The sequence below is a fragment of the Lampetra planeri genome, chromosome 21 (genome assembly GCF_965212315.1).
Source record: "Lampetra planeri chromosome 21, kcLamPlan1.2.h2, whole genome shotgun sequence".
Lineage (NCBI taxonomy): Eukaryota > Metazoa > Chordata > Hyperoartia > Petromyzontiformes > Petromyzontidae > Lampetra > Lampetra planeri.
The window spans coordinates 7,829,235-7,841,032 of NC_136127.1; positions in this window are offsets into that span (position 1 = coordinate 7,829,235).

Genomic DNA, 11,798 nt, shown 5'->3' on the forward strand with positions numbered 1-11,798 from the left:
ACTTTACCGAAAAAACCTAAGAGTAATCTGTATACCGTATCGTGTGTAGAAAAGCAGAAGTCAACGACGTCAACAAACTTGCCGCGCCCCCCCCTACCCCGCACCTTTTCTAGTATTGTGGTTATCGGGGTGGTGTGCCGATCAAATTCTGCCCACCAACAAATAAGTGCCTGCTATTCGAAGCACTTAGCGCCTAACAACACATCTGTGGGCTTTTCGACTCTTGGGTCCTTTGTGGGATATTTATAGCTTTTGAATAAGCGTCTCGCGTGGTTTGTACGTTTTTGTAGCATGCGTAGAACTTGAATACATGGAAATGCCTTTAGATCAGCCATTGGGATAAGGAGTCTGGTGCGCCCGTTTCATTTTTTTTGCAGGTCCCACAGTTTGAGCGATCCCTTTGGTTGTGCTGCACTCGTATGTAACTGGGGCGTGCGTCACATCAAGTGTGCGCTGTGTGCCGTCACGTGGGTGGGAGAAATGTGGCGTTTTAATGTGTTCAGTCCCCACTGTGGAGGGGAATGTGTTAGTGTCTGCGCGCACCTGAGCGTGACTGACTTGCCTTGAATAGAAGCAACTTGATCTTCAAGTTTTATGGGTTGGTTGGCCTCGGTGGTACGAGTGTGTTTGAATATCACCCATGTGTAACGGTGCGTCCTTTTGGGACATGCTTTAGCCGGTTTCGGTCTATCGTCGTAAACCTAGCTCGCAATCACTGTTTAAATTTCACGCGATGCCCCAAATGACCGTGCGCGGAACACAACCAAGATCACTGCCGGTATATTATTTCAGATGTATAGTGTTTACTTAGAATTTTATCTCTACACACATCTTACATTGTTAAAGGGCAACAGGCCTACTAGTCTGGGAGTGCACACATCACAGGGCGCTATACCAACCCAAATGACCCTCACAACAACCAACAGTCACACAACTCGACAACCACGGCCTCACCGACTTCCTTCACCACGGACGCAGTTGGGAGAAAACTGCTGAGCAAAACTCCAAAAGGCACGTACGAAGCACCACCCGGCTCTGGAACAGACCAAACAAAAGCTACAAACACCACCTCGAGCCGGATGAGTCCCAGCCACGTCAAGCCAGATCAGCACCCCCAGCCACCTCGAGCAGGATCAGCCCCCCCCCCCCCAAGCCACCGCGAGCAGGATCAGCCCCAAGCACAGCAGCCACGTCAAGCCAGATCAGCATCCCCAGCCTCCTCGGATCTCAGAGTCTCCAGCACAGCACCCGCCTCCAAACAGGCTGGGGCGCAGAATGAAATCCACCCCCCCGCCTCTCTCTTGGTTCCCCGCGGCGGGGCCTTTTTAAATCCTTTATATTAAGTTCGCTTGCTTGCTTAGGACCGTGCAAATCTTTCGGTCGTTCTTTACCCCACTTCCCGTGATCCAATCGAGCTGACATTTTCCACACAGACTCGTTGTGCGTGACAATTAATGTTCGTGGAAAATTTTTTCCAAAATTTTACACTTTTTAGGACAAATATTAGATTTAATTTCCAATTGCTTAATGGTGCAATGCAATCATCTGACCCATAGGTGGCAGCCATCTCAAGCCAGAGGACGAGAGGACTCTAGCCGCCATGCATATAAAGGATTTATAGTGAAAAACTTTGTTTTTACGGGTTATACTTATATTGAGTCAAACCCTTGGGCCCTTCCCCCATTTGATGAGCACGAGTCCAAACTCCCGTGCCCACGAGCCAATCCAATCCCACACATCTGCAACCACTTTCACACGAAGCTCCCCCCCCCCCCCCCCGCGAGTCCCTCGCTTCTCCCCAATCAAAGAAACACCCTGCCCCCCCCCCCCCCAAAGCTATCACTGTGACTGCCACACCATGGATCAAAACTTGTAAACAAATGTGGGTGCATTATGGCATATTGTCGCGTAGCTTGATTTTCCACCCGACGTAGACCCGTACAATATTCGAAAGTGAATGCAAATGCAATGGTGAGCGATCAGTTTTAGTTGACGGTGTTATGCGCAGTTTGAAAAATGAACGTACGGAAGTGTCCCTCCTCCCCCCCTTGCCAATCTTGTTTTCCTGACAATTGCAGATTCGCTTCGTTAGCAGAGAAGTGCATTGTTACTGGTAGGAAGCTGCTGGTTACACCAGCCCACAGGGGATTATTGTGTCCGTCCGTCGTGCAGGGAGGGGCTGGGTGGGAGGGTGCGGAAGGTGTGGAGGGGCTGGGTGGGGAAGGGCTGGTCACCCCGTGGTGCCCTTATAAAACTCAACGTTTAACCTACTCACGCCGGCTTGTGCCCGCCCTCACAGTCGGGCATATTTGCGGAATACACCACGCCGCCGTTGACCCTGGCCATTGACCGAGCAACCCAACGTTCATACCAGCTCCCTCCGCAGGAACGTGTTTTTCTAGTCCTGTGTCGCTCGGCGAGTGAAGTCGTGTTCGTGTCGCCAGTTGGCGTGTGTATTTTAAATCGGCCAGTGCCGGGGAGACGGTGGTAAAATGAGTCGATGCTTTTACAATTCATGTTTAAATGGGGCGCTTATTGTCCCCAAGTCTGCCTTAATTTACCAATGTACTCATATTGCACAGGACTGCAGGCACAGAATATACCAGAGAATAAGCATGTCATGCTCATCATGAACATTGGTGTTTGTCCAGCCGTATGTTCTGTTTGTCTGAACTACCCTCGTTGGATTATCGTATTACATCGTAACAATGGTTTTCATCGGTTGCCTTTCCCTCTGTAGATAATTAAGAGTAAAGTGCAATGCTAAGAACATTGCACTTGGAAAACACCTATGGGTGGAACAGTGATACATTCCTAGTTTATTGCAACATGCGTATAATCGCTCATGTAAAACATAATGGGTTTTTTTACTTGTTCGCGTTGTAATCCGTTTATGTCTGCTGCAAACACCTGAGGTGTCGTAATTCATAAAAATGATTAAGCAAGTAATTAGTTAATGGTGTTGTGATCCTGAATCTCAACAAATGTATTTGTGGTGGGTGAGAGGGGGAGTGAATTACATCCCTAGTAATAAATTACAGCTTGCATTGTCAACAAAATGAAGTCTATAAAAACGAATCTTAATGTTCTGTTTATAACTCAATGGCATACATAATTCTAGATTTGAAGTTTTCGTGACTGCAAGGATTCATACTCTTTGGTTTTTTCGGTAAAGTCACGTAGGTAAAAAATTTAATAAATGAAAAGCAACTAAATTAAATCACGACGTTTCAGGCGCAACACCAGCGTCCTTCGTCAGAAGGGAACAACTTAGCGAAAGCACGACCGCTTAATCGCGACGTCGTCCCCACCTGAAGAAGGACGCTTGTGTTGCGCCCGAAACGTCGTGATTTAATTTAGTTCTTTTTCATTTATTTAATTTTTTAGCTACGCGATTATACGTGAAAAAAAAAAAAGAGTGGCATACATAATATGTAAATTAGCAGGGTTGGCTATGTACGGTGTGAAAGAAGTTCAACATACATGTGTGAATTAATACAATTCAATTTTATCTGTCTTTATACAGATGTTCAGATATTTATTCTTGGAAAGGTATCTATGAGAACTCGAGGTGTCCTCCAGCAACTTTGACATGTGGCTGGGTTTTCGTTTTTGTGAAACGTTTGGCAAATACAAGGTCCGCTTTTTAAGTTAAGCAAGAAATGCCACTCATTGTTTCTTATTTTAATTTCAAATCAATACCTTCATTTGGTGAGCCTCATTCTTCACTATTCTCACAGTTCTATGTGTGTCCTGTTTTGTGATGGCACTGGTGGCAGCTGTTTTAGCATCATCTCCATTACCGTCTTGTTCCCCTTTTACCCTTTTGTGATGGTGGATTTGCCATTGGTTTTTGGCACACAGTTTCGCAGTCCCCCACACGTTCTTTTAGTTATTGCGAGATGAGTGTTCCGTTTTTGAAGGATATTTTTTAGTTATAAATCGTGCTCCTAAAACATTTGTTGTAACATGTACTTTTGTTGGCTTTTCGCAATAGTTCTCCACGATGTGTGTTTATTATGCGCAGCATATATATATATTTTTAAAATGCTGTACATATGACATGTGAGAGGCAGTCAAGCAGTTTTGAAGATGGGACATTAAATGTATTGGGCGCGTAACGATTCGATTATTTGTCCCGATTCTTGGTGGTGACTTGACTCAACGATCGATTCTTACACGCACGATTCAATACATCCGGAGCGTCTTCGGTCGATTTTTAACCTATGGATAATTGCACATCCAAAACTGTTATACAACTTTTTGCTCTTCAATAGACAGGACTACATGTACTGTTGGCACAACGTTTAACATCGATCTGTGCTGATTATTATTTTCTGTGATAAGTACATAAATGCCGAGTGTACTTCTTTCTGATTTTCATTCCCAAAGGGGTTTTGGTGGCTCCATTGTACGCGTATGTTCATCTTTAGATGCTGGCCAGGGATTGTGCTATGTACATATGCACTGTATGTATATCCCAGAGATTGATGTAAATTCAGTAGTGTGGAGCCACCTTGCCCCCTGGACTGCAAGGCGGCGTTCTTCATTGGTCACGTATTCACACGTGTACTAAATGGCACGCCGTCCATTCTGCTGTTGCTTTCTGCACTGATTGAGCACAGGTTAATTAAAGAAAATAATGGACACAAACAGGAACTTTGTTTGTTTTGAGGTGAGTTTTTTTGTGTGTGTCCTGGCGGAACTTCAGAGACACTAATAGTAGGAGGCATACACGTTTATTCTATACTTTCCACAGTATAGGGGATAACTATACACGGTTCAGGACAGCCGGCACACTGCCTGACCCAACACCGACGAGGAGGACGAAGACTTCGTGGACGACGGGCTCCATTCCCAAACCACAGCAGCCCTGACCCAGCGTCAGGGCCTCCCTTTTATCCTCCCCAGCGTGGCCTGGCTCCGCCCTCGGCCACGCCCCCTTCTGGAACCTACCAGAAGGTTCTGGGCTCTGCCCCACGTGTCCCCTCTGTCACCTTTACCCTACATCCGTGCCTGTCACGTGCCCTACTGGCAGACCGGCCGCTCTATCCTCATGCCCTTCACTGCCAGCAACCGGCGCTACGCGCTGCAGTGGCACACTGCACCTGCCCTGCTGGTATACCGGGCTATCGCACCCACGATCTCGATCTCTACCAGTAACCAGGGCTACGCGCCTTAGTGACCCATTCTATGTCACTACACATGTTTAACGTTCATTGCGTGACCTCCCGCGCTCTCCGGCAACACGGTAAAGCAATCCAGCTCGCTGTCCACTCGCACTGCTGACGGCGTGAATCTTGATTTTACAGAGGCAATATTAAACAAGACTGAGCATGTCGGTGTTGGGGGAATTCATACAGAGTTTTTTTTTCTAATGCAACAAGAGAACACGAGCTGAAAGCATTTTTGTTGTATATTTAAACACAATTGTGATGGACTGGTGGGTATGAGAGGTTCTTGTGATTGAGTGTCATTTGATATAATTTTAATGCCATGACCCAGAAGCAACGTGCAGCACATGTCCAGGCATCTCGTGACCGCATCCTGGCAGAACCTGAGAACTCAGGAAAGCGTCAACACCAGCTTTTCATGGGCACCAATCTGAGCAGTATCTTGCCATTAGAAGCCAGAGGGACCAGGCCCTCACCAATGAAATAATTAAATTTAGATTTAAAGCTTTCGTGACTGCAGGGATTCATATTCTTGGTTCTTTCGGAAGTCATGTAGAAGGGAAATAATAAAGTAAATATAAAACAATACAATTCTCACGACGTTTCGACTGCAACACAAGCAATCATCATATGTGAACACAGGTGTGAACACAGGTGTGAACACCTGATGATGATTGCTTGTGTTGCAGTCGAAACGTCGTGAGAATTTTATTGGTTTTTTTTCCCTTCGATGTGACTTTACCGAAAGAACCAAGAAAATGAAATAATTACGAACTATAACCCGTCTGGCTTTCCCTGCAGCATGGAGACCAAAACATAAAATCAATTCTGTAGCATACAGGTGTTTTTGTGTTATATTGCGTACATATAAATGTGTCGTTAAACCCGCCACCACCCGACAGCCAATTAGAAAGGTTTGACTTAAAGCTTTCGTGACTGCAGGAATTCATACTCTTTGGGTCTTTCGGAAAAGTCAACGAAAGGCCCAAAGAGTAGTAAGGTTTGTCACGTGCACAGAACATGCCAATTCGTTACTAATACAGCCACTGGTGTGTTGGAGAGTAATCCAGAACATTTACAATCTGAGTACGACACGGTGGCTTAATGCTGTTGTAGCAGCAGCAGCAGCTTTGACCAACTTGCCACTTGGGATTCATTGGGAAGTTACTTACAGATAGTGGGGGTGCAACAATGCATTGAGAATGGGATGTTTTTCGATTGGCGAAAATGGAATGGGTTAACAGCATCCCTGCAGCAACTTAAGAGGCACCATTTGCCGCTTGTACAAATTTCAACAATCGATTCTTCAACAGAAGTGCAACGCTGACTCGGGACAATGTATCGCTGGGGTCGGAGGATGAATAATTTCACGTATTCCTTTGGAGCCTTTAGTACTAAGATAAATCTTTAATGCGACCTGCGCACACAGTAAAATGGTCATATGAAACGATAATTTATTTAGCTCCATAACATGGCAACCTATTACAAGGGTGCTGCGTGTAACTACTTTGTGATCCACACTCATTTGGCTTGTAATGCTTTGTTGTTTCCAAATTGAAGGTGAATTGTCTTCTCAGGTCTTCTTCACCTTTGTGCGCTTTAGATGGAAGTTGGTACAGTATATTCTTACATGCATAAGGGGGGGGGGGGGTCCTCAATTTAATGCCTAAATAAAGAATGAAGCTCTTTCACAGTGTCTCAACATGTCAGTGCCTGTCAAGCAGTGCAAGACTGACCTTTGCGTGTTGAGAGTAATGAAAAATAAAAGGCTGTGGTTATGATGAAGGAGATGAAAAACGTCACCGCAGTGAACATCGTATTTTCGTGCGAGAAATGTTTCCGTTATTTTATTGTTTTTCCTCTTGATGCGGTGTTGTTCACGTAAAGCGCCGCTCGGGATGCGTGCGACGCGTCGAGTCCACATTTGCACGAGCTTGTCATTCAAGTCGATGTGACCTGTCAGTGCGTGTCTTCTGCCGTGGATTGGTGATGTTTCTCGGGTGCTTGGCGCAAGGCCGTAGCCATGGAGTCAACAAAAAAAATCTAAATTTGAAAACGAATTTCCTGCCTAAAATATTTCAAAATTCACGAACACACAGGATGGACTTTTAAAAATTTATTTTTTACAATAATGTCTAATAGTGTATTGTATTACATTGCTGTTTTTTCTTTTTTTTTTACCTTTTCTTGTTTCATTGTATGTAATGGCAGAGAGTAGGGATTAATAAAGTACAACCATAACCACGATCATATAAACAGAAATCTATTTTATAGCAATATATTGGGGGGGGGGGGGGGGGGACAATTTGAGCATATTTGAATATTGGCGAATCATTTTCGTTTGGCGAATCATTTTACCGGGCGGGATCACGGGAGTTGGCAGCAGTGGCTTGGCGAGAGGCCTTCATCCAGCAGTGGATTCACTGTGACGGACAACGTTGATGGTTGAAATTTAATCACGGTAATGATCTTCTTGGTTCTTTCGGTAAAGTCACGTAGAAGAGAAATAATAAAATAATAATAAAACATAATAAAATAATTCTCACGACGTTTCGGCCACAACGCAAGCAGCCGTCCTCAGGTGAAGACCAGGTCTGTCGGGGAGACAGCGTCTGAATAAGGGGGGTCCTCAATTTAATGCTGTCTCCCCGACAGACCTGGTCTTCACCTGATGACGGCTGCTTACGTTGTGGCCGAAACGTCGTGAGAAGTATTTTATTATGTTTAATTTTATTATTTTTATTGTTTCCATTCTACGTGACTTTACCGAAAGAACCAAGAAGATACTTCACCATATTGATTCTTGTGGGCTGGTGAAGGGGGTGGCGGGCGAGGGGGGTGGTAAGATGGTATTCAGATTTTGCTCGCCGGGAATGAAACTCGGGGTTTTTCCTGGTTCGTATTGCGGTGTATGACCTCCCCCCTGCCAGTGCAGGCAATGGGGAAATGTTTAATTGTTGCACGCAACCCGTGCCTCCGACTTTGGCGTACAACCGTGCAACTCAAGACGACCTCGTCAAATCGATATTTAACTCGAGGTTGATATTTTGTTTTGCTTTGTATCTCCATACGACGCCGAGAGCGCGGTTCGTGTGAAAGTGCAATGCACGTTCACTTGAAGCTTTTGTTGTTGCTGTATTGCTATAGAGACATTGAACATGTGAATATGTAACCTGATTTGATGTGCAACACTTAAAAAAATCATATTTTAATAGTTTTTTTAAATATTTGTAAAGACAAGTATATGGGAAATACACCTGTGAATTGTTTGTAGTTTTATATAGGATGGTGATATCGGGTAAATGCCGCATGGTAACACACCAAATGTATGATTTGGGGGTGTCTGAAGTGTGTGTGGCAAGTGAATGCAAAGATCATGTCGGTTTAATCAACTTTTGTAGACTGATATTTCCTCATTAGACGTGGTGGCTGAAAGTACAGATTTATATAAATTAAACAATTAAAGTAATGTCAACAGAAAGTAACGCCCTGTACGCGCATTCATAATGTCACAATGTTTTAGTTTCGCCGTGGTGTCGCTGTTCGCGCAAATGACATCTCACAATGGACAAGGAGCCCGCAGACAAGCTGGAAGGCAACAGCCAGGCGGTGAGACAGTGCCAACAATTTCCCAAGCTCTGCGGTTCTACACAGAATAAGCCTTTCAGCCAATTAATGAGTGTTCATACACTCCATGTGTGTGCACATATTTCTCATCGGCATCCTCGACGATGTTTCAGTGCACCACGGTCGGCTACGTACGGTGCGAAAGAAATACAACATACGGGCAACGATTGTCATATATATAAAACGGGGGGGGGTTTGAAAGCATGCCCACGGCGTGTTTGGAAATTGTGTTGACCATATCCCACCACGCTGGTCCGTGCGGCTTTGTGGAGGGGAATGGACTCGTCACCAGTTCAAGTTGGCTTGCACAAAACTGCAGTGCCTCAGATTCCCTTGGTTGCTGTGGAGACAGCCATACTTAACCGTGCCCTGTTATTCTTTTTCAGTTCAGCTTAATTTCCCCCATTCAACAATCGGCTAAACAGGTTTAGTCTGTATCTTACCATTAATTGTGCAATATGGTTACTAACTTGATTTGAAGCTTTCATGACTGCAGGAATCCATACTCTTTGGTTCTTTCGGTAAAGTCAAGTAGGTAGAAAAATAATAGATCACGACGTTTCGATAGCAACACAAGCCATCGTCCTCAGGTGAAACAATACAGCAGGTGGACTGCTGTATTGTTTCACCTGAGGACGATGGCTTGTGTTGCTATCGAAACGTCGGGACTTTACCGAAAGTCACATCTATGGACAAAACAAAAAAAACACCCAGTTTCAGCACGAAAGCTTACAATCGACAAACTAACTGCTGGCAATGTGTAACAAGGCGACCACAAATTAGCCTTGAACTTCAATAGCTTAATCATATCAACACATCACAGGCCTATGTACACACGAGGGCATTTCAAGTGCCACGTGCACTCTTTGTTCTGCATAACTTGGCCTTATCTAGCAGGGTGTGCCTCGGCAAACGGGGCTGTGATTCCAAGGTGGGTCCTCATAGCCCTGGCCTCCCCAGATTTTGGGGAACCCATTGATCGGTTTGGCTGATGTGCAACAACCTGATGCTGACATTTCATTCATATCGGACCATCTTTTGGAGAGTTATCGTGCCCTTGACGGGAAGACAGGCAAGCGAGCAAAGAGTGCTAATGCGTCAACTTCCTTGACGAACCGAGTTGGAAAGTATTAAAACACGTGGCGAGTTTCAGAATATTTATACCGGACGAATCCGATGAGCTATGAAGCTCTTTTCAACAGATGTCCAATAGGGGAGGGTAAGACCGTTACAACGACAAACAATACAAAAACGCGATAGCAGTGCAAGGTTTAGGAACGGTAAGCAAATCACTTAAAATATTGATAAAAAATAACACTAAACTTTATTTTTAAATCTTACCAGCTAAGGCCCACTGAGCTTAGCTTCTTTTTCAGAAGCCACCTGGCCACAAATAATAGCTCAACGAAGCGGCTTGTCGTCGCGTGGAAATGTATAGCAGGACGACTTGGGGGCGCAAATAAAATAACCCACGTGCATCCCTCGTGACAGTTGTGTTAACCTGACGTGTCAAAAAAAAACACATTTTCTCGCGTTTAAAAGTGCAGATTATCAATGAGAAGGGACCCTCACGGTGCACTCTGGCCCATTCGCGCAAACTTGACCTCTTGGCTACGGCATGACCGGCGTTGTTTGGAGTGGATCTCTCTCCGGGGAGGGAAGCCCAGCGTTGGTGGCTTGAGAAGTGCTCTTCAGGAGGCAGCTTAGCATCGTTTTCAGGCGCCAGGCTGCCGACTTAGAATCTGGCAGAAAAAAAAAAACCAGACGAGAGTCGTGCAATTAACATTTTTTTTACATTATCATGCCTCTTACCCAGCCGAGTCTCAAAAACTCGTTTTAAGGACTGTCCCTCCCCCCCCCCAAGACGTTGCGACGTGTTTAGTTCCAATTGAGCAATTCCATCATTGTTCACCTTGTGAGTTATTTGGCCAATAACAGTAACATTGCATGTTTGTTTTTTTAGCTATGGGAGGACAGCGGAAAAAGATACATAGAGAACGGGGGGAGAGAACGTACAAACTCCACTCAGAAAGGAGCCTGGGTCGGGAATCTAACCAATGATTTTTTTGCCACCCCAAACAACGATATGTTGTCTTCAAATGCATGCACCTATGTGCCCTATGTGTGTCGGTCAGGATGCAAACCAACATTTTTATCCAGCCAGCTATTCTCATTTCACCAATGAAGAAGGCCGGAGAAATGGGGTCAAAGAACATTTCTCAAGTGTCGCCTCACCTGGTCGTTTGGGTCCCTATTGCTGGTGGCTGGCCTCGTGCGCATCGTGAACTTCTAAATATCAATGATGACAATGATATTGATGAAAGGCTTCCAGCGGCGCGTCGGTGGTGAAATGTTAACTCCCTCGCCTGGTGTGCAGGAGGTCGTGGGTTGGATCCTGACGCTGACGCCTGCTGCTGTATATTTGGAGTTTGCGTGCTCTCCCTGTGGTCGCGTGGAATTTTCCCCGGGTCCTCTGGTTTTCCCTCCACATTTAGAATCAACAGCACGCGTTTAGAGTAATTGGCTGCTATACATTTCCACTTGACTACGACAAGCCATTTGTGGCCAGATCGCTTATAAAAAAAGAGAGCTACATTGCTCAATGGGCCTTACCTGGCGAAATAGAAAGTTTAAGTTCGAAGAGTTTTTTTTGACCATACTTCACCATGCTGGTCAGTATGGGTTGGTGAATGTGGGGGGGGGGGGGGGGGGAGAGCAGGATTGGTTCAAATATCGCTCGCCACTGATGGCGTTTAACCTTGGCGCTGGTAAATCGAACTCGGGTTAACGGGTTCGTATCGTCCCCGAGATAATCGCTGCGCTCAACCCGCGTCAGTAATGAGGCATTCGTACCAAGCAGTCTTGACCGGGTCTTGAAATAAACTGACTTCCTTCCTCAAGATAACAAAGTGTCACTCGAGCGTTTTCATGCAACGAAAGGGGAGGGGGATCTCAATTTGCAGCTACGGCAATGGGGAGCGGTCGTTGTCCGTCAGT